This window comes from Strix aluco, chromosome Z (genome assembly GCF_031877795.1).
Source record: "Strix aluco isolate bStrAlu1 chromosome Z, bStrAlu1.hap1, whole genome shotgun sequence".
NCBI lineage: Eukaryota > Metazoa > Chordata > Aves > Strigiformes > Strigidae > Strix > Strix aluco.
The window spans coordinates 3,899,817-3,923,718 of record NC_133971.1 but is presented as its reverse complement, the minus strand read 5'-3'; positions in this window follow the sequence as shown (position 1 = coordinate 3,923,718).

Below are 23,902 nucleotides of genomic sequence, written 5' to 3'. Positions count from 1 at the left end.
TTCTTTCTCTCTTTCTCTCTTTCTCTCTTTCTCTCTCTCTTTTCTCTCTCTCTTTCTCTTTCTTTCTTTCTTTCTTTCTTTCTTTCTTTCTTTCTTTCTTTCTCTCTTTCTTTCTCTCTTTCTTTCTCTCTCTCTCTCTCTTCCTTTCTCTCTTCTTTTCTCTCTTCCTTTTCTTTCTTTCTTTCTTTCTTTCTTTCTTTCTTTCTTTCTTTCTTTCTTTCTTCTTCTTTCTTTCTTTCTTTCTTTCTTTCTTTCTTTCTTTCTTTCTTTCTTTCTTTCTTTCTTTCTTTCTTTCTTTCTTTCTTTCTTTCTTCTTTCTTTCTTTCTCTTTCTTTCCATATTTATTTTTTTCCCTAAGAAACAGGAGGAGAACTAGCGAAATATCCAAATTGATTTTTTTATAGTCATGTGATCTGCACAAGTTCAGAAATGTTAAGAACTACATGGGAATTCCTGTCAAACTCCACCAGTTCTGGTTAATCCCAAAGCATTTATCTGAGAAAATGGAATTTCTAGAACTTGTGAAATTTGCTTGCCAGAACCAGGTAAACAGTTTCAGAGTTAACGCTAGTTTATGCTCTGCTGCAAAAGTCTGTGCAGATGTTACCATAACCTTCAAAAATTAAGACGAAATATGTAACTTTTTTTTTAGCTGCTGATTTTATGTTACCATGAACAGGTAATATATATGGATATGCATAATTTAACTTGCCCATTTCATCATCAGACACCCAAAAATGATCTTGAAAGATGAGCTATCAAATTTGTTTTTCCGTATTATATTATCCAGATTATATGTAAAATATGAAAATGTTTTGGATGGAACACAGACCACTTCTTTAGATACCAAGAGTATCGTATATTAAATAGACACAACACCTGACACTGCAAATAGGTATGGCTGTATAGAGATTTCAGCTAGAGAGGACCACCATAACCATCTAATCTGCCTAGAGGTGATGCAGTTTCACCACAGGATCCATTCTGAAAGCATACAAAATACTTGGTGAATATCTTTCAGAATCTTTCCATTTTGACTCAGAAACATCATATGACAGTGAACATTTCATTTGTTGTACCTATGGTTAAATAACTGGAAAAAAAAAAATGCATCTTCTACCCCCAACAGCTTTAAGTGACAAGGGCCTTGTCATGTCTCTGCTAGATTGAAAAGCCTTTCCTGACATTTTTTTAATGGACTTTGCTCCTTAACCTTTTGTTTGTTAAGCCGGGTAGACTGAGCTTCTTCAGCCTTTCACTGCGAGGCAGGTTTACGTATGTTCGTTTCTAAATGACAGCGGCGCAGAAATGAATGTTTTTTCTAGGAACCCTCCCACTGAGGCAGACACATCTCAAAATTCAGCGCCTCGGCGGCTTGACTGTTATGACAGTACAGATGACTTAGCTTGTTGCTGGCTGAGAAGATCTATCTTAATTAAGATAAAAATAGTAAATTGCCTAAATATTGAGCACATGTAGAAGAATATATAAGTCAATGACTAATACGTGCTTTTGAAAGCCTGGATAAATGTTTAAAATGTTTCTTCAATTAAAATCAGCACAAAGTCTTGAACCTATAAATAACAAGATTAGGATGGGCCTTTGTTTTCTTTTCCTTTTTTTTTTTTTTTTCCCTTTTTTTCCTTTTATTTTTTTCCAGTGGTAGATGTGTTTTATTTGGTGTGTTTTCTGGCAAATGCAATTATCTGATGCCCAGCACTGGGCCTGAGAGATACTGAGTGTTTGGGATGACAGAGAGAGATGCTGCACAGGGTTGACTTACCGGAGACATCTTGCCTCTGCAAAGGCTGGGGGAGTCTCTAGAAAGTGTCACTACCATAAGTTTATGTGGGAGATATATACTACCACAGGCCATAACATGAGGAACTCTGTTATCCTCTGGCTTTCACAGCCTTGGGCAGTGCCTTTCCCCTCTGTTCGGCCTATTCCTCACCTCATGTTTCACCAATATTAAAGGCAGACGGGTTTTCAATTGATGTATGATTTAGCCAAACGCAAACCCTTACGGGCTTCTTAGTGTTATTATAACACGAATTATAATGAAACAGGAAATCAGTGGGAGGAGTAAGAATAGCTAGTGCCTTTTTAACCAGTGAGAGAAACTAGGGAGGTATATGGAGGTGGATGGAGTGGCGAGAGGAATTATTATTACAAACATTCATCCTCTCTCGTCATTTTCATATGTCCACTAAAAATATATCAGACAAATTGCTTCTAAACGTACTTGGGAGTGTGTGTGAGGAAAACAGGCTTGCACTTTTAAGTAGCATATCACTTCCAAGATTGTGAAACTGTTAACTTCACAGCACGGCAGAGTTGTTTCCCTTATACAGAAATCCCACGGACGTATTTACGAGGTGTCCAGCGCTTACACCTAGGAGGTGAAGGGAATCCTATCTAATTTTTGCACAGGACCTCACCAAAAATATAAGGGGATCAGAATATTTTCCCCTCTTCTTTGTTGTATGCATGTAAGGAAAACCAGAGCATTGCCCTTAATGTTTGTGATGACACAGTCGTTCTGCAAGCAACATGCTGTCTAAAGCTGTATGCATTTTTTTCCAGTTTCGGTTCACACAATCATGAGTTTCATTTTGAGTTTCATATGAACTAAGAAACTCAAAGCAAAACTCAGCTGGAACACTCTTTTCTGGTTTATGGTGGAAGGTATGCAAAAACAGAGACAGACACCATTTCCACTCAAAACTAACTTGTTCCAGGTTTGAAATAAATTTAGCTTAGAACAAAACTTAGCACTCAGGTTCAATATAGCTTTTCAGTGAATCTAATTTGATTTTCCTGATTTATTTTTAAGTTGAGGGCACTCAATTAATGACCTGGTAACATCCATATAAGGCTAAAACTCGCTTGCATAGCTTTGCAATGTTTCTCTAATATGGCTGTTATGTGAAACAATAGATAAGTGAGAGAATTTTCTCGTACATGGAGAAAGAAACCACATCTATTGTAAATGTGTTGGCTCTAGCTTGTTTTGTTCACTTTGAGGAACTGGGATTTTTCCTTTGTTCTGACCTCTCCTCCAAAATGTACGTAATCTCCATATGCAGAAAATCCAGAAGGAACACCAAATTTCATCAGCTTTTAGTGCAAGAAGGGTTTTTAAGCCATGATTTTGGCATGAATCTCTGTTGTGCTGCCAGCCTTCAGGATCCACACAGTAAAAGTGGAATAATAGGGTTTTCTGCTACTGCTACCTTGATAAATTTAAAAAGCTGCCTAATTGTTTTATTGCTTACTGCAATATAAGAATACAAGAGAAAGTAATTATATTAGGTGGACATAATATATATCCTAAACACCAGTGTACTCCAACTTGCACTGCTACAAACACTAATTAAGGGACTACTAGCATTTGTATATTAAAATTCCATTTACAGGAGCATATAATGCAGCATTCAACCTTTGCTCCTTGCTGAAACTAGTATTCAAGTTGTCAGCTAGGAAGCAATTCTCTTCAATACATTTTTTTTCCGGCAATATTTTTCCTTTAACACTACTTTATAGAAATTGTAAAGCTTTTTAATATATAGAATTACAACTCTGAATTCTGATCTAAATCTCAGTGCTCTCAGTGGAATTACTGTCATTTTACATGAATGTAAAATTCAGTGAGAATCAAAATCCAGGCCATCATGTGTATGCATAATGGCCAAACAGAGAGATTAACTGGGGAATAAAAACAACACATAATATACTTTAATTATGATGTAACCCAGGAAAAAGCCCTAAACCCAGAGACAGATGCATTTACGGCTTCCTGGTTGCCATCACTTTTTCTAACTCTTCTTATGCCTCCAATCAGTTAGATTCTTACATACAGAAACCTTTAAGGAGCACTTTTCTTAGCTGTATCTTAACTTGTTTTTAAGTAGAAAAATAAATAAAAGTTATAGAATAACCAGTATCAAAAAGTCACATTCAAAGAAAAAAAAAGACCACAAACTTTTTCTTCCTTTACTGTGTTCTTGGGACAAGATCAAAGTTGACATGTTTCTATGTGCATTTTCCAGTTTCCATTAACGTTTCCACTCTTCCCTAAATGATTCTAGCAACTCTGAAATATCTGGGTAATATTAGGCACAGATGGCAACCCATGGAGCAACACTGGATTTCCAGAGGGAAGGGGATTTCATTGGGGTCAGATGAAGAATCACATATTAAAGACTCATCCTGAGGAGCTTTGTTCTTGACATTACTACACTGAAAGAAAATTATAGCTGTATGGAAACAAAGAATATCTAGCTGTAATACTTTACCAAGAAAGCTTGAAGCTCTGGTGGTGACATCATCAAAATGTGTTTGAGTCTGCTAACAGCCTGAAGAAATAGCCTCTGAGAGAGGTCTATTGCCCAGTGTCTTCAACATTCACAGCCTCAGCAACATCCAGTATCTCAGTAATGACTGAGAACACTCACTCTTCCAGGATGGTAACAACATTTGGCTTTTATATCGTAGTTAAGTTAAAAACCAATACACTCCCCTTCCCACCCCAAATCAATATGGCCCTCCTCCCTCCCCCTGAAAAACCCAAACCAAAAATAACCCAACAGAAAACCAGGTTGTGCTCATAGGTGTTGTGACAGTGCTGCCAGTGAGGAGAGCTGAATTCAGGGGCCCGAATCCCAATCCGGCAAAGGCTTGAAGTCAGTGAGAGCAGTGCGTTGAGCATCTGACAAAAAGTGCACTCTCCTAGCATGATTTCGCCAACAATTGGAGCAGATTGGCAGAACAAGCCAAGCAGAATGAGGCAGATCCTCTGGGTGCACAAGCACATGTGTGTTAGAGTGACAGGCTCCAATAAACCCTAAATAATCAATACCCATTAATCTTTAATTATCCCATCCTGCTGATATGGTAAGAGAGATATATCAAGAAACTGCCTTCCACACGCGTTCATTAGGAATTCAAAGATTTAGTAGCTGGTGGTGATGTTAGGATAATTAGCAGCAAAAAAATGGAAGAAATGTAGGTTGCTATAGCAACACGTTCATCATGATCTACAGCATAAACACCCAGATTAATTTACAAGATGCCAGGTAGATATCTGCTTGGCTGACTGGGGTACACACAGACACCACCTTATTTGCTTTTATTAAGGCTTAATCATCAACATTAGAGCTTTCAAAGTACGTGTGCTATCACTGTCAATCACAGAGGAGCTAGATGCTTTTAGGGGCAAATGCACCAGCACAGGCTGTTTGCTCCTCTATCTGCTCTGCAGGGAAAGGGGAGGAAGAATAATCTTCCCCCAGAGACACTCTGAAGCCACTGCTGTGGCCCTGGAGCTCATTGCTTCTATGGGCCATCCATGTGGTATAGGCCATATTCTCACTCTGTAGAAAGCCAGACCCAGTCCCATGAATCTTAATGATATTTTTCCTGGCAAGCTGTTGGGAAAAGAACCCTCTCCATGAAGCAGCCTTGTGTGGTGTTCAGTGGTTCATGGTGAACAAGGGAGGATCCCTGTCTTGGTACATAAGTGGGGATATACACTTTGCATAATCCAAGACTCAGTAAGGTCACTGGACCTCACTGAAAAAGTATAGTGTCTTTGGCAAAACTGTGAATTGACTTTTGAAGCACCAGGGTTGGTGGGACAAGCAGCTAACATCGTGCCATGATGAGTCCAATGGAAAAGTGAAGGAAAGAGAATCAGTACACACTGGATAACCAGAGAAGAGCTGTGTCCCCAGAGAAGTAGTTCAATGACAGCAAAGTTTATAGACATACTGTGAATAACACAAATATGAATGGCTAGGATCTCTGTGTCACTGCTTTTCTTCTGCTAGTGAGGCCAACCTTCATGTGCTAACCTCCTCTTGTTGCCACTTGACAGAAAAGAACTTCTGTTTCCATGTTGCTTTTCCAACATTATTCTATCTTCTTCTCCAAGAAAGTGCATGATGGAGAAAAAAAACTTTTGGTCAGTGGTAACTGTGCTTAAGGAGCAACACCAAAGGTGCCAAGATTTGTTAAGAGGAAGCTGGTAAGGCCCAAGAGCTCAGTTAGGATTAAACATACAACCTCAGCATAGTTATGTGTAAAATTCCCCAGAACTGGTATTTGCTGACAAACTGTGCCTGTGATAAGGACGTTAGATCACGCTCATCCCTCATTTCACGCTGTTTTGCCCTACCTGCTTCACTGCTAGTTGTACGTTGCATCAACCACCCTGCCTTGCGAACAAGGATGTGTGTTTCTGCTGGCGGTCCCGGCCACCATCCCACGCTGACCCGTGCCACTGCCTCCCCCGTGGCTGTGCAGCTGTTGGTGCAGCTGTGTGGAGAGCTGTATTGAGGAACTGGTTCAGCTGCATGACTGTGTGGCTTCACAGAGCCTTAGAGCAGCAGAGCGGCGGGGGCCGGGGAAGCACACATGGACCCTCGGAGGTTGGTGGTGGGACGACCTGAACTAGGTTGAACAGCATTGCTAGAAGATATTTCACTGGGAACTGTGGGAGATGGGGTCAAAGCTCTCCTTCTTGACCCTATGGTCCTTGCTCCCGGTTGTCCATCCACAGGAAATATGTACAGTCATTCCATTTAGGATTTGTTTTCTGACACACTTCCCAAAATCCCCAAGGTCCCGTCCACTAAAGGCATCAGAGAATACCTTCAATCATCACTATCCAGGAAAGACAAAGGAAAGCTAAAAAGCAAGGACAACCCTTGAACAAGTGAAGAATAAAAATAACAGGTAATAGAATATTAGGTAGGTAAATATCATTGAACTGCTAGAAGAATGGACAAAATAGAGAATCTATATTTCTGAGTCATCTCTGTGTTACAAAGCACACAGCTCACTCTACACTGATCCCAAAACTGGTGACACCAACACAATTTCACCATGTTGAAACGAAGAAAATATTTTCCTTTTATTTCAATGGCTTTCTGATTTAAAGAAAAAAGTCACCAAGGGATAAGAAAAAAAACCAACAAGCAACAGCCACACAAAGCAGGGGACTTGATCTGCTGTGGAGATCTTTCCTCACTGGGAACCATCATTGCGATGTAGGAGCTCCAAGAAACATACGGCATATCCCCACCTGAATTGCTGAAAAAATGCCATGTACACACAAGCTTCCTTTGCAGAAATATGTAAACATCTCTATCTCTCTAGCATAAGCAGCTAGCTGTATTATGGTGGCCACAGTTTACTTTAACTGTCAATATATTGTGTAGTACCTACTGGGTCCCTTTTTTCTGGCTATTCTGAATTAAATAAACCAAGACTCAACACATGTCTTAAAACCACTATAGTTTATTTATAAGGAGAAAGACAGGCCATCAAACTTTCCACAGGAATTTAAAAAATTCATCAGGGAGTCAAAGTCTTTACTTTCTTTCCATTCATATAATTTTGGTTTTGGCTTAACACTTAGCACAATATTCAGTTCAAAAGAATATCCTTTGCATTTAAAGTAAACAATGGTTGTTATACAAAGACTTTTAATTTTTCTTCTCCTGCCCTTTGCCATTTTATTTCCTTATTCCAATGCTCTGCTCAAATAACATTATGCCCACTCTACGCCAGAAACAGAATCTGCTTTTCTAATTCAGCTTTTTTTTCAAAACAGCCAGTTCAAGTCACTCCATTTCAACTCTGCCTCTAAAGTTTCCCAAACATTTTACGATTTTAAATGGGGTTTTAAATTAGATTTAAAAAATGGGGAATTAGGAGAAAAAATAAATATGATTAAAAAGTGATGTGTTCTGGTTTGGAACATGAAAATAAAATGGACACAGCTCACAGAAAATCAAGGAATGTTTCTCAAGCCCTGGTTCTAATCTGAGTCAGGTTCGTAATACAAAAGCGAGTTTGATATTTTCTGTCTAATTAATAGTAGAACTTAGCCCACAAGACACACACACCCCGCCCCCCACCTAATTAGGAAACATTTTACTTAGCTCTTATTTAGCATTTCATAAACATTGGGCCAATTTCATCTTTGGGGTAACTTTATTGAAGCCAATGAATAAAGCCAAATATCTAATTAACTGTAAAACTTTGGCAAGTATACAAGTATTTGGCAAGAAAATATATATTCATCAAACAGTGTTGTGCATATGATGAATTACAGAATTATGTGATAAACTGCCTTTATTATGCCAATAAAACTTTTAGAAATAACTTTTCTCTAAAACAAATTACACTTTCGGAGAATAGATGACACAGCCCCCTGGTAAAAAGGTATTTCTGACATCTAGTCGAAGGGACCTGCCTTGTTATGGCTTTGACATCTGTATGAACACAGCAGTTGCAAAGTCCTCCAGCAGAATATTTCTCTCCTATGAGAACAATTTAGCTGCAACTACACCACCAATTTGAATCCAACCCCTATAAAAGCCAGTAAAAGGATTTATGATTTCTCTCCTTATGGTATAGATGACTATGAACAGAACAGGCCTCTACTATGACAATTTTTAGAAATACTAATACACATAATTGAAGAGTGGATAATATAGTATCTGTATCTATTTATTGATTGAAAGGATGTAACTTACACTTAAAGTATATAATGAAGATAGTTTGGCTATGTTATATCACCTTATGGTGAACTACTGTATTTTCTATAAGAAAATTATCTTTTTAGCATGTCTTCCACTATCCTTCAAGACCAACATCTTGAAGCAGACTTCACAGGCAGACCAAAAAAGCTGCTCTGAATTATGAGACTGTGCATGGGAAACTACCTTCTGAGCTGTGGGGAAGGTCTTGCGACGTTGCTATTCCTCCACCCTACAAAAACTGCGATGAGTATTGAAAACAGAAAAACTGTGGGCAAAGGTATTTGCCTTTCCTGAAATCTGACCTGCAGAACAGTCGATTAAAAAAACTAAATGCAATGGTGAATACAGTAATAGAAACCTCTTCACGTTTATAAGTACTAATAAATCTTCTGCGTCCAGACAGACTACAAAATCTGTGGTTACTATTTTTAAAGGACTAGTGAAAAGAAAACATATACATTAAAAAGTATTAGAAGAGGTTTTCCTTCTTTAAACATTTGACATAAATATTTGACAATATTTATTCCATATCTCACGCGTTTAAATAGAGTACAGTAATGTTCTTTTGGTGAGTATGTAGGGACAAACTAATACTTTATTGCCTCAGCTTAATTTTTGGGCCTTATTGTGGACTATATTTACTTATTTTAAAATACTGTTTCTGTGCATGAGTATTATCTTGTACTGCTGAAAGGACTGACTCACATGCTGATGAGATGGTGGACATCCACGTGCTGGAATTAAGTTAGGCCCCAAAGGGGGTCTACTGATGGAAATCTCCCTGTACAACAGACAAATATTTGATTTCCAGCCACCACGAAGAAATATTCTAGGGTATAGAAAAGCTCCATACCTAATAAATATATAAGATTTGCATCTGTTCTGCCATACAGTAATGAGACTTTCCAAGAGATCACTATTGCCAAACACCTGACGTTATTTCCCACTGTTTTTTGTGCAACTCTTCAGTAGGGAAAAGACTGAAAATGTCTGCCTGTGTTGGTCTGTAGAGTCTTTATGTTTATGCAGAGGATCCTAAACAGTGAGGTGTGGTTTGTGCACCTTTGTTATGGATGCTCTTTCCCCCACTAGCCCCATGCAGCTACTGCAAGGCAGGGAGACGGGAATTGTCTCTAGCCGGGATTACAGAGCTGTGCACCTCCTCAGCTTTAGGATGGTACTTGTGCTGCTTCAGCTTTAAGCCTGTCTCAAGTGAGGTTGCAGAGAGCTAGGAATGAGCCTCTTTAACCAAGTAATGAGTGATAAGACAAGAGGGAATGGCCTCAAGTTGCACCAGGGAAGGTTTAGACTGGATATTTGGAAGTATTTCTTTACAGAACGGGTAGTCAGGTGTTGGAATGGGCTGCCCAGGGAGGTGGTGGAGTCCCCATCCCTGGAGGTGTTTAAGAGTAGCGTTGACATAGCGCTGAGGGATCTGGTGTAGTTGGGAACTGTCAGTGCTAGGTTAACGGTTGGACTAGATGATCTTCAAGGTCCTTTTCAACCTAGATGATTCTGTGATTCTGTGAAATCGGGTTAGGGGGGCTCAGCAGGTACAAGGAATACACAGGCATCTCCTCACAGCCCAGCCATGGGGCAAGTCTTCATGGGACCTGTGGTGAGAGGGGAGCTCGTTATACCAAAGATACTCCTATCATCCCCTTTAAGTGATGTAGCTAGTCTGTAGCTCTGAAAACTCTCATAAAAGTCTTAGATTAGAAAAGAACTTATTGTGGTGTCACTTTGGTACAGCTTTTGTCTTCCCAGACATCACCTACCATAAAACAGTTGATTTTTTTTCATTTCCTAAGATGATATTGTTCTAGGCTTGCTATATATTTTTTCTAGTGCAATTTAAATTCCAACTTAGCATAATAGTTAATAGCAACATTTTTACAATAGTAACATTCTTTGCATATAGATTCCAGTGTCGAGTGTATATAGCTAAGAGGTATATGTAGATAAGAAGTAAAATGGTGGTAATTTAAACTGTCAGCCAGAAAACCGCATTTGAGATTCAGAAGATAAGGTTTTGGCTTTCTGTGTGTGTGAGGCAATCCTATTCTGGAGGCAGTAAAAAAGGAAAAATAATAACAACATTGTGCTACGATTGTGGTATCTTTCAAATATGTTGCACAAGAATAACTGATTATGACTTAAGCTCCACAAACTATGTTGATGATGTGCAGAAAACCAAAACAAAATAGAACAACCCCCCCAAATCCCTAACAGAGAAAAAAAGTCATTAGACTTGATAGGCTAGATCCTGTAGATCCTAACAAATAGGTCCTAACAGCAAGAATTCTGAGTGGGCGTGCACCTGTGTTTTGGTATTTTTCTCACAGAGGTAAAAATAATTTTCTGAGCTGAGTTTCTCCCTGTCCCATGGGCTGAACTGTCTATGCTATGGGTCTCAGGTAAGGGGCTCCCTGATCCTGTTGCTGAAGGACACACTAGGAGTTAGTTTGCAACTAACAAGATGTAATTCAGATGGCAGGTGCCATTTGGGGCAGATGGGAAAAGAATTGCAGCAGTCCACACGTGTCATCCTGAAACAAATCAGGTTTCTTAGCGGCGTTTTGGACAGCAAAATCAGCACATCACTCTCTTCTCACTTCCTTTAACTGATTCTTTTTTTGCTGTTGGGACCAGCGCCCATACCTAAGCTTGCTTTTTTATGCAGTTGACTTGAGCAAGTATCCACCACAATCTTAAACATCAACACTTTTTAAAATTCAGTTTAAGCAATACATTTTGTGTGTAACGAGATTAAACATTAGAGCATAGTTCTGAACTCTTTGTTCTTTCCTCTAAATACTAATTATTAAGGTGTTTATCTGGAGACATTTTCTCACTCAACCATACCTCATCTTTTTCTTCTTCCTGACTGAAATCTTAATTCTGTGTTTATGATTTTTGAAATTTTAGCTAATGACATACAGTAACTACAGACTGTGCCTCATGGAATAATTTGAAAAATAATAATAGAGAAGAAAAATAGTATGTTATCTAGGGCAGATAATGTGCATTTCACCTGCATGTATAATACCTAGCAAGCTGCAGAGCTGTACAAAGAAATAAACAAATGATAGTAATGACTGATAATAATAATATCTATAATGAGTTAAGAGTTTAAACACAAATATCTGTATTTTGAATTGAGAGAGGAAGCAAGAGGCATTCTTCCAGCGTTTGCAATTGTGATATTTCACACGCATAGTCCCTCTTTTCAACAGTCCTGGGCTTTGACAGTAGTGGTTCTGTAGCCCTCTTTTCAATAGGTGACTCACTGTGTTACATTTTCTTAATGAAAGACAAATACAAATGTTCTAAGACTGAGACTATCTTTTCAAAATGGTACATGGGAGGCATACACAAATCTTATTCACAAACAGGAATTTATACAGTACCACCCATGCATCACTTTGAAAAGAAGCTAACTTCTTAAGCCTTAAGTACCTTATTTTGCCTTCTTTATTTTCTTTGACATTTTCCCACTGCTTACTTTAAAGTTAATATATGAAAAATGAAAGAGCACAAAGGTTTCCTCGTGTATAAGATTCATCTGTATCAGATCAGCTACAATTGAACATTCAAGTCCCACGCTGCTTTTGTAATATGTATTTGATGAATCCACGTTAAAGCCTTGTAGGCAAACTTGCTCAGAAAGGCAATGGAGAATTTAATAAATTCATTCATCCAAACCATCATCAGCTATTACAATGCTGCAGGCTAAGCCATACTACTGAGTAATGTGAACTTTGGCAAACAGGCAGACAAAATACCTTGCATAGTCTTAGCTGCAATCTCAAAGCTGTTTGGGTACTGGAAAATTTGTGTGCTTGGCTGTGAGGCTGACAACCTGTATTTACTTAGCTTGCATTCTGTTACTTCTATAATAATATTAACTTTTCGAGTATTGGTAGATCCCATCTCTGTTACAATAAGTACTTTGTACAATAAGAAAACATTCATCTGCACAATGATACTTTCTAAGTTTTGCCCTTCTGATACGGACAATAAATAAACTTAAACTAAATGTTAACCTGTCTGCATCTTGGACCTGTTTTTCGTAGCTGGCCTTTGTGTCCCTTGCACAAAATTCTGGATAGGCAAATCTCAGACATCAAATCCTTTAAAAACACACACAGAAGGGAAGCATTTCATATCTAGGAACTTGTATTAGTGAAAAGCTCTAACACTTCCTGCTGTAACTAAGCATATTCAAGTACTGTCATTCCTGCACTTGACATTGGGGAAACATAAAATAACCACCACCACAAACACCCAAAATCTACATATTAGAGGTTCAGACCCACGGATCTGGAAAGATCAAAGGACCTTGTTTGCCTTAATGGATCAGAGGGCTATTTTACTGAAAACATCTTTATTCTCTGTAGAAATGTGTTACATATTTGGAGGTGGCCAGCAGTATTTGTAACGCCATGTGTGATTTGTTAAAGCCAATGGGCTGTAATGAAAGATACTCTTTCTCTCAAAATTGTCTCTCTCAGCCAAATGGAAAATGTAAATAATCCAACTGTTTTCAGCAGATCTGTGCCAGTCTACATCAAAATAATAGTTTGTCCATTGTTTGCTAAAAACTACCTAAAGGCAGCTATAGTCTTGTCAAGGACTAGACAGGGACCTACTCACTGTTGTCGCTGGGAAAAAATGGATGGGAAAAAGGGCTTACATCTGCCTTTAGCATATCTGAAGTCAGATTCCTGTGTTTTCCTGCAGAGACACCAGGAACAGTAGTAGACAGATATACCAGAGCTCTTAATCCAGCATTTTCCATAAGTAGTAAATGCACAAAAAATACAGAAAGAAATTTAAAAAAACCCCAAGAAACCACCCAAACCAAAAAAGTCAGCAGTAATGAAAAGAAGCCGTTAGAGAACCAAAGGCTTGTTGAAATTTTTATCTGAGCCTTGCAGTGCTTTTCCTTCTAATGTCCGTAACAAGCAAGAATAAAGGGCACTTACACCAGCCTGTGAAATATGATTATTATTAACATACCACATGATGGTTGTCATATTGGACAAATCAACAATAAAGCATATGTCTGATACCTTTGACAAATTAAAAATATTACATACTGTTTTGAGAGTAGATAAGTACCATATCAATAAATTAAGAAAAAGTATGGAGACAACAAAGGGGAAAAAAAAAAAAAAAAAAAAGGGAAGCTATTTTTGAAGCCTGTAAAAGCAAACTGAACATAATAACTGAAAGCACTGTTGACATGCACAAAGGAAGCATTTCTTAACAGGAAACAGTGTAAAACTCAGTGAGTCAGAAACTTTGTCATGGGATTTAGGTTTTGCATATATATCATTATTTTGTATGTAAAACAGTCTTGTAAAGTACCATGAAATACCCACAGTTTCACCTAACAAGTAACATTCTTATTCAAATCTTGAATTATCGCACTGGCCATCTTTCAGTACCTTAATTTTCCCTCAGTGTCACTATACCAAGTAGTGACAGAAGGTCCAAAGCCAAATGGTTTTGCTCTGCTGTAGTTTCTCCAGACTTGTTTTGGTATTATGCAATCACTCAACGTTTGGCCCTGAACCACTGGTAGCTTTTGAAAAAACTTAAGGATTAAAAGTATGAAGACTGAATTGCTCATACAGTAGAAATATATTTCCAGCATAAAATAAAAGCCTTGCCTGCCCTTGGTATAAGCTTCAGTCTGACACAGAGCAGGGGGCTTATTAACTGAGATGGAAAATATCTGGCAATTGCTTCAGTTTCCATCTGATATTGTCACCCTCACTGGCTGCACACTATAAAAAATGTGAACTGCCCTAAGGAGCAAAGCCTAAGAAAAGGAAATCATCAAATTTTGCCTCCTCCACAATTCCCATTAATTTCAGGAAAATTTCTTATGAATACTTCTGAGGCCATACTCCACCTTTGTAGCATCCACACACTGGATTAAACAAAAGCAACTATGGAAAAAAAAAGCAAGCTACTGAGGCAGAATTTTCCAAAAAATCACTTTTCACCAAAATAATAATACTTTAAAAAATGAAATGGAGTAGAGATGAAAATTGGAGGAAATGGTGTTTTTATGTAGTGTTTTAGTGTCAGCTTTCAAAGGTCCTGCAGTGGCCACAGATAACAGCAAAATGGAGTGGAGGACGGGCAGAGACATGCCAAATCCCAAACACATCTTGAGGGGAATAAAAATCAAGGAAATAAGGTTCTGGCGATACTGGCAGATGAGCTGCACAAAATTTTATCATCTTAGACATGACTAAAGGACTGTTCCTCAAATCAGAAAATGCCGGACGTAGAAACAGACAAGAGGTTATTAGAAAAATAGATTCTGGATTTTTTTTTAAATGTTATTTATGCTTCTAGATATTCTTAACATTCCATTAGAAAACTGAAAAGACCACTATGAGGAAATTCAGAGGATTTCTTGTATGGGAAAAAAGCTGTGAAGGAGAATTTTCCCTTTCCAGAAGCTTAGAGGTGGGTTATAAAAGCAAACACAGATGAATGCTGGTCCATAACAAGGATGCCATCCATACAGCTAACATACAAATAAAAGTACTATGAAAAGAAGGCAAATCCTCTGTCTGAACATGGCTTTCAGGTACTAACATCTTGCCAGCTGTTAGTTAGTGTGGTTAGTTAGTTAGTGTGGTAAAGTTAATGTAATGACTGGATCAACAATCACCATGTTAAATGATTTCTTTAATGAGCCTATACATCCGTTACTTCAGTTATGGGTCCATTTAATATTTGTCCAATGAATGATTCATTTCTGGGAAATTCTCAGGTGCTTGCCTAAAATCGTGTAGGTACAAGAGTGATCTAAAACCAGGCAGTCAGGAACAGGGAAAAGGCAGATGTGCTTGATGCTGGTACCGTATCTTGGTAACAGAAGTTTAAGCTAATCCATTTAAAGGAATCCGTTGGATAAATGATGCTGAATCTCTTCTCCTTTTTTTCTTACAAATCATCTGGTTTCCCTTTTAAAGTTAATTATCCTTGTTAATTACTTCTGAATCCATAGATTGTGTCAAACTCATTGAACTTATTACTTTTTAATTCGTTCACGTGGGTATTGCTGCTTAGGACTGGAGTGGCAGGAGCAGCCCCTTTGTTCCTTGGGAAGCTCCATTTGGCTGGCTTCCAGCCTTGCAGTTGCCAGGATGGGGGGAGAAGCTGGAAACCCTCTTTCTTTTTGCAAATCTCATGTAAAGATCTGCCCAGAGCTGCAGACCTTGGGCTTTGTGGGTCTACAGAGACTCCTGAGATGCTCCTGAAGCAACGGTTGCTCCCAGCTGGTGCAACTCAACCCACTTTAAGTAGCGTTGCCCTGCCATGTGCTCTTTAGCCTCCAAAAGTGAGCTGGGCAGAAAACAAGCCAGGATCTGTCATCACATTTGTGAACAGGAGATATGACCCTTGGATGAGCAACGCTGCAGCTGACGTCAGAGTACCCCTGGGGGTGAGTGTTTATTGCCAGTTTTCCGACTTATCTACTTCAGATGCTCTTACAAATGTGGACGATGTAAGAAGCCACATGAAGCGGGCTGAATGGATGCAATCCCACTGCTCAGAAATGGCATGCAGATAGCATGGCAACCCTGGAGCTAAATATAGAAGGGTCAAATTCTGTCTCTGTCTCTTTACCTCCCTGTCCAGACAGATTAGAGGTGCAGAGCCTGCAACCTTCGCTTTCGCTCTCTTCACTGAGGGCCCAATACTGCCATCCTGGCTCGTGTTCAATGGTACCTTACTCAACAAGCAGCCACCGCCATGTAGAAACACCACAGCTGTTAGAATGTGATTATGCAGAAAAGTAAGAGGTGAAATACATGTTTTATGAAAACCACTGCGCACAAAGATGAGGCTTTAGAAAGTGGACAGGAGGTGCAGAGTGCTCCCAGAGGGAGCAGTGCGGTCCTTTGTTCAACAAAGGTATCTGGTATGTCTCATGGACTGATTCTTTATAGCTGGTACTGCTAAGTCATGCCTTTCTGTGACTGTCAATCAAAAATTTAGTAATTTTACTAAATTTTTGTATGAAAAATATTTTTAACTAAACATTTACACTATTTTTTTTTTTAAACTAAACATTATCAAATTTAAAAAAAACACACCCTGACTGTAATAGCTTCAGGTTTAATTCCCTGAGAATACTGCATATCACAGAACCGGGAAAACGGGACTAGAAAGAAACAGCATTGTAGCTGGTGATAAGCCAAAAACCAAAGCTGTTCTGAGGCTCACGCCAGCTGAGCACAGGTGAGGAAGAGGAGGGTCGCTGTGCTCTGGTACAGGAGGCACGCCTTCCTTTGGATTGCTCAGAGCTGGGGAGCGTGTTGGGGAGTGGAGGGCTGGCTTCACTTTCCCTTGGCTCCTGCCTGGCCATCCCATCTCTTCACAGGCATGATACCTGGGGTGAAGAAGTAATAACACAGAGGATGACTTTTTCCCCACTCCTGAAAGTCTCTCGGGACCAGACAGTTTTTTTTCTACCTGAACGAAGATTTACTTGGTGAGTAGAAAAGCAGCCTGACTAGAGACTGTTTTCTTTCTGTCTGGTTCCTCTCTGAAGGACTGTGACCTTACTTTGCCTGGTACTATGCTGACAAGATCCTGAGCCATCCCTTACACCCATTTCCCATCAGGCACATACATTTTTTAAAAAGCTGATGTGAAGCATGTCAGTAGTATGTTGGGAAACAGCCTAACTTTTTCTTTTGAGATAAGGACCTGACCTGTAAAATCATGCAAGTACCTAACTCACGTTTGATTTCAATGGGATTTAGAGTAACAGGGGAGTTAAACTCTTAAATATCTGACTCTGGGACTAAGCAACTTCAGAGATACTCAGCAGGGTAAGATGGCAGGAAAACCCAGCAAAGACTTTGTAAAAATTGCTAGCTTTTAAAAGAAGGGCAAATAATGATGCCATGATCCATACAGCTAGGTTTAGCTGAGTGGATAGGAATCTGAGAGAGTTTCAAGAAAAGAAAAATGCAGGGGAAGAAGGAAAATGGACAGAAAAGAGGTCTTGTCTTCTCCCACTACCCAGGATATGGATTCATGTCATCAAATCACAGAATCAGAATCACAGAATCATCTAGGTTGGAAAGGACCTTGAAGATCATCTAGTCCAACCGTTAACCCAGCACTGACAGTTCCCAACTACACCAGATCCCTCAGCGTTATGTCAACCCACCTCTTGAACACCTCCAGGGATGGGGACTCCACCACCTCCCTGGGCAGCCCATTCCAACGCCTGACTACCCATTCTGTGAAGAAATACTTCCTAATATCTAACCTAAACCTTCCCTGGCGCAACTTGAGGCCATTACCTCTTGTTCTATCACTTATTACTTGGTTAAAGAGGCTCATCCCCAGCTCTTTGCACCCTCCTTTCAGGGAGTTGTAGAGGGCCATGAGTTCTCCCCTCAGCCTCCTCTTCTCCAGACTAAACCCCCCCAGTTCCCTCAGTCGATCCTTGCACAACATGTGTTCCGGACCCTGCACCAGCTCCGTTGCCCTTCTCTGGACACGCTCGAGTCATTCAATGTCCTTTTTGTAGTGAGGGGCCTAAAACTGAACACAGTAATCGAGGTGCGGCCTCACCAGTGCCAAGTACAGGGGCAAGATCACTTCCCTGTCCCTGCTGGCCATGCTATAAAAGAAGGGGAGAAAAAATCCTTAAAGAAGGGGAAAAAAAGCCCAAAACCATTTTGAAATTAAGAGATTGATTTGGAACAAATTCTGCCACCTTCAGAAATGAGATATTTCCTCTGCAGGTACTTTGCTTAAGTAAGGTTACTAATAAATGCAGATACAATTTTACAGAAGAGGAAGAGGATCTGAATTGCGTGTCAGAGACAGGAGTTGCCATATTGATCCCGCTCCCATTAAAGCCAGTAAGAGTTTTGCCATTGATTTCAGAGGGAGCAAGGTCTTCAAATACAGTAAGAGGCATCCCTTTGTAGCAGAAAAAAACAATGCCAAGGCCAAATATTAAGCTGGAAGATCTTTCTAACCAAGAGCTCTAGGAGTTTTGATTTTATAACACTTTTGAACTGTAGGCAGCAGTTCTGGTCAGCTGGGGCCAACATGCTCACAGTCCTTGCGTTCATTCAGACTTAGCCCCAGGGCAGATCTTTCTTGCTTGAGACTCCTCAGTTGTAGAAATTCATCCCGGAGGAGATCCATTGGAACATCTCAGAGACTGCCATCAGTGCCTGCTGCTTGCCTCATTTATTTCAGCTGGCCTATTTTATCCCCTTCTTACTATTTGCTGTTAAACCTTCTGCCTAGTCCATTTTTCTTGCAACTTGGTGGTAAGGCAGTCTGGGTAGCAGCTACTTATTTTCACTACAGTTGCTTAGCTTTTTTGTAGGTTGGGCTGAGGGAGGTTTATTCTGTACTTTCTTCTGATTCAGCTGAATACGTACACGTTGCAGCAAGTGACTTACGGTAACTTCTGTGCTTGAATATTCTTAATGTCTATAGCATGTATCAACAAAATGTAAATTAAACGCTGATGTAAACTTCTGCATAAAATCAGTTTCATCTTTCAAGTTCAAAATGTTTTGTTCACCTTTTTTCCCCCTTGTCTTCATTTCTATGTCTCAGAAGGACTCCAAAGCATCACCCTAAGATGACAGAGAATAATCTCACAACATAGATAATATGGCAAAAAAGTTATTCACATGAACTTCTCAGCTTTTATTTGGGAAAGTAACTAACTGAGGTTGCTCAGGGAAGTTACTGCTTTCTTGGATTTGAATGGAACACCTGAATAGAGTTTATACTCTAGAATTTCACTCTAGAATTGAAACATAGCAAATTTAAGTCCAACAAAATACATGCATTTCAGTCACATATCTTTCTTTATATCATGCTGATAAATTAACAAGATGAAAATATACAGGAAGATGCATTCACTGTGTTGCTGTTTTACTGTATAATTTTTTTTTCTGATACCTGTTTACCTCTTCTAGCATAAAACAACTGTCATGTCATAGTGCAATGGGATAAGTATGGCAGCTATTTTACAGATGAGCTTGACTGTCACCATACCAGTAGAAGTGTCTCTATAAATCCTCCACAACATAGATTTTTATGAATTGAACTGGTATAATACTATTTTGCCTAATCATTTGTTTTAAGCAGAACTTAGAAACTGATTTCTTTTTATGAAGGTACATAATGTATAGGTCAGCAAAAAAGTTGTTGTCAAACTTTGTGAAAGCCTAATTCATCGTCAGTTAGACTCCATTCTTCCTAAGAATAGAACACTAATCATTTCTGCCTACAGAGACGCTTGAGGATTTGGTTCTTAATGAAAATGAAACAAAAAAAAATCTGAATATCTGGCATTTTCTTCTATGGAGTTCACTCAGGATTGGTTTTCCATGTTTAGGTCTTGGCTTGGCTTTCAACAAAGAAAAAAAAAACCAGCATTTTATGCCATATTAAAAAATATAAAAATAGTATAAAAATAGAATAATGTTAAAAATGTAGATAAAAAGATTTACAAGTCTGTTACAAAACTCATGAAACAATTTTGAAAGGTACAAAGGCCAGGTTTGACAATCACACCCAGTTTCCCCCAATTATCCACATTATTTGATGATTTCTCATTTGTAACATTGAGTTACTTCTGATCTTGTCCATTTGCAGCACAATAGGTAAGGCTGAAAGAGTCAGGGACTTCTCTTAAGAGTAGCCAAGTTAAGTGCTCTCATCATTATGATTGATAACAAAAGCACTCCTTCAGGAGCTGTAGGCAAACAGCATTAGCATCCTGCTTAGATGAGACTCTGTCTTTCCATGACTGGCTACTCATCCTAAAAGGACAAGGAAAATGAAGGACACAAAGGGTTGTTCAAACCATCTGAATGGTAGCTGCTGAAAGGCTTAAAAAGAGTCCCCTTGAGTTCCTAGATCTTCTTTGTCCCTTTGTAGAAATGATCACACCTGAGGTGGAAGAAAATTTCTTTCTTCTTTTGAGTGCAGAGACTACATTTGTGAGGACTCCCAATGTATCAAACCAGGAGAAGTTCTTTCCTCCTCCCCAGCACTCAGTAGTCCTTGCCACAAATGGGTATGAAACTCAACCCAAATTCATGAAACAGGGCAGTGCCAGGACATGTGTCAAAGTGATCTGCAAGACCTGGAATCGGTGTCTTACTCTTCTACTGTTGCTTAGTCCAAGACATTTCATTCCTCTCTGCCTCATTTTCTCCACTGAGAAACACTGAGGATGAGCCTTCCTTTCTCCTCTTTGACCCACTGTCTTTAGTCTCTCCAAACTCCCAAGACCCTTTCAGGAACGAGGGCTGACCTCTGTTTGTCTAGCACAACAGGGCCCAGGTTTCAAACGTTTTTCCTATTATAATGGTATTGATGGCATTCATTTCAGGGCAGATTTTATTTATTTATACATAATTACACTATTTTTTGCATAAATACTGCTATTTATGCATAATAATACTAAGGCTGACTTTTCAGGTTCCGGTTCACTATTCATCTTCTGTTCTTCTAATCTAAAGTTTAGGGAGAACAGAGCACATAATACCTTTGTGTCTTTAGCTTACAAATGAGCCAATCCAACCTTCTGAAATAATAATAAGTATTGCTAATAAGCCTGAACATATAAAATGCTTCCCCATTGAGACACGGTGGGTTGCTGTACAATAAAAACATTATATAAAAAACCGACAAAAATATTTTAATAGAAACCACCCGCTTAAAACAAAAAGAACAAAATCCATATGTCAGCCACATTTAAGTCCTAAACCCATCAAAGAGATAAATGTACAGAAGCTGGCAGTCAAGGACCGAACCTAAGTCTCCCTGAAGTAATGGGAAATATTTTCACAGAGCAAAACACTGGCTGGTATCCTCCTGGGTGATGGCTCTGTCTCTACTGTGGAAAGATCCCATCAGGTGTAGAACTCTCACCATTTCCTGGGGCTAAGAGGACTGCAGAGCAGCTATAGGCTCTCATAGCCACTGATGCAAGGCTCTGAGCATCCCCACAGGGCTCAGAAATCTCTAGTTTTCCAGACTTTTGATGAGTGAGCTGTCTCCTCTGCGAAATTAGACTGGGATCATAATGAGAGGGAACTTTACTAAACGTTCCAGAAGAGTCATGAGACAACTGTGCAGCCAAATAATACGATGAGGGAGCAGCAAGATAACTCACTCTTTCTGCCTAGTGCTGGGCAAAGCAAAATGGGGATTAAATGCAGTCGGGGACAAAAGAGTTCAGTCAACCTTAGACTTTGAGGGTAAAAGTTCACCAAATGCTTTAGCATCCTTACTTTGAAGAGCTTGACACAGTTACCACACTGCCTTTGCGGCCGCTGCCACCGACTAGCATGTTCTTTACATGGCTGGTTTCAGTACTTCTTTTTGCACCTAGAGCCATGAGCTGAAAGTGCTGAACCATGGCTTACATTGCAGAGGAAAAAAGCTGGTTTTGTTAGGAAAACAACCCAACATTTACACAAAACTCCCAAAGTTGTGAGGTTATTGGGCACATAGATTTTCGTGGTGGTATAGGATGCAAAGAGGAGCCATTCTTAAAATTATATGTGCTGTGAGGAGGTATGGCTTCAAAGTGATTAGCTGGTAGAAGATTAATCACAACCATTATAAGGAGGTTTAATAATTCATGTTGGAGCTTAAATGTAATATTTGCACAAAGGAAGGCACTGAAGCTATAGCGTGATTAAGTTTCTTGATATGCTTCAAAAGCTTTCTGATGAGTTGAGTTGTTTCTACTATATCCATAAGTCTTTGGAAAGCTCCCAGAAACAAGGATAAGCTTCTTAGTTTGAAGCTTACCTTTCCACTAAATATTCACCTCATAAACATAACAATAAATCAGCAAATATGACTGTCTTTCAGGATGTCCGGATGACTAGTCAGGGTTGTTTTTTTGTTTTTTGTTTTTTTTTTTTTTTTTTTGGTGTGGGTTTTGTTTTTTTTTTTTTTAAATTGGCCTGTTACATAAGCAGAAAGATGTGATATCTGGTGTTGATTTAAGTATTTTCTTCCTCCTCTCTGTTTTTCCTCAATAAGAGGTTTTCTAAGAGCTAACAGAAATGGTAAGGAATGGCCTGGGTGTGGATGTAAACACTTTTGGTGAGTACCATCCTGAGCTGATTGGAAATAGGGTACCTTACACAGCCCTGTGCACCTGGAAAAGCTATCAGGAGCCATTTTTGGGGCACAGCATCCTACAAACCTGAGCATGCACATATAAAACACATGGAGATGAGTGAATGTGATAATTGGCCTGGCTTTTGTGCCTTTCTTACCCAATTTTCTGCAAGCAACAAATTAATTTGTAGTCTGCTGAACAAAATAACACTCAAACCCACAAATAGATGGTTTCTAACCCTTGCATTAGCATGCAGCAGATCTTGTTGCAGGGGGTTGTTTGGTGTTTTGGTTTTTTTGTTGTTGTTGTTGTTTGTTTGGGGTTTTTTCTGTTTTGTTTTTTGTTTTAAGTGAAGGCTGGAGTAGTGTCGAGCAACTACTGCTAAGCTTTTTGCAGCTGATGTTGTAAACATAAGTATTGCCACACACATTTTATTGGGAAAGAGTAGGGAGGAATCTTACAAGTCTCAAAAAACAAAGTTCTAATTAAAATGCACAAAAATAATCAGCACAGAAGACTTGGATGGTGTTAATTCCTATCACCTTTTTGTTAAACCTAGATAAAACAGCATCTACTGTAAGTTAATTTGGGACGATGGTTAGCAGCTGTAATAATCTGTAAGGGAGATAGCATTATTATTCCTCCTATGGTTTTGAAATATTAAGCAAAATGTGTCATTTAGAGGGTAGGTACTATAACATAACTGCAGCTTTTTGTCCAAAAGGCACAGCTGCAATTTTTCAATATTAGTGCCACTTTTCAACAGCTGTGCGTAGGAAGAGCTACACCGTGGGGGACCCAGTTCTGCAAAGCGTGGAGCCTTCCTGCACACCTTGACTCTCTCCAGGCGTCCCTAAGATTTCTCCTGAACCGAATCCAGTTAACACGGTGTAAACTCCCTTAGGGGACCACGTTTGGAGAGCTACCCTTTTTACCCAGGGAATGAGCTGGTGGCAGACAAAGCCCATTGCCGTGGTGTGACAGGATGATGAAGAGGAGAGGAAGGTTTTTTGCAGGACCCTGCTGCAGAAGTACAGAACCAGGTGTTGCCCTGTGACCAGTTCCCCCATGGCTTGGAGTGGGCTCCTTTTGTTCACTTTCCCGTGCCGTGGGAGAACATGTAGCATCTCCCCTGGAAATTTAGCTTTTTTCCCTTTTCAGATGTTCCTAACTATGG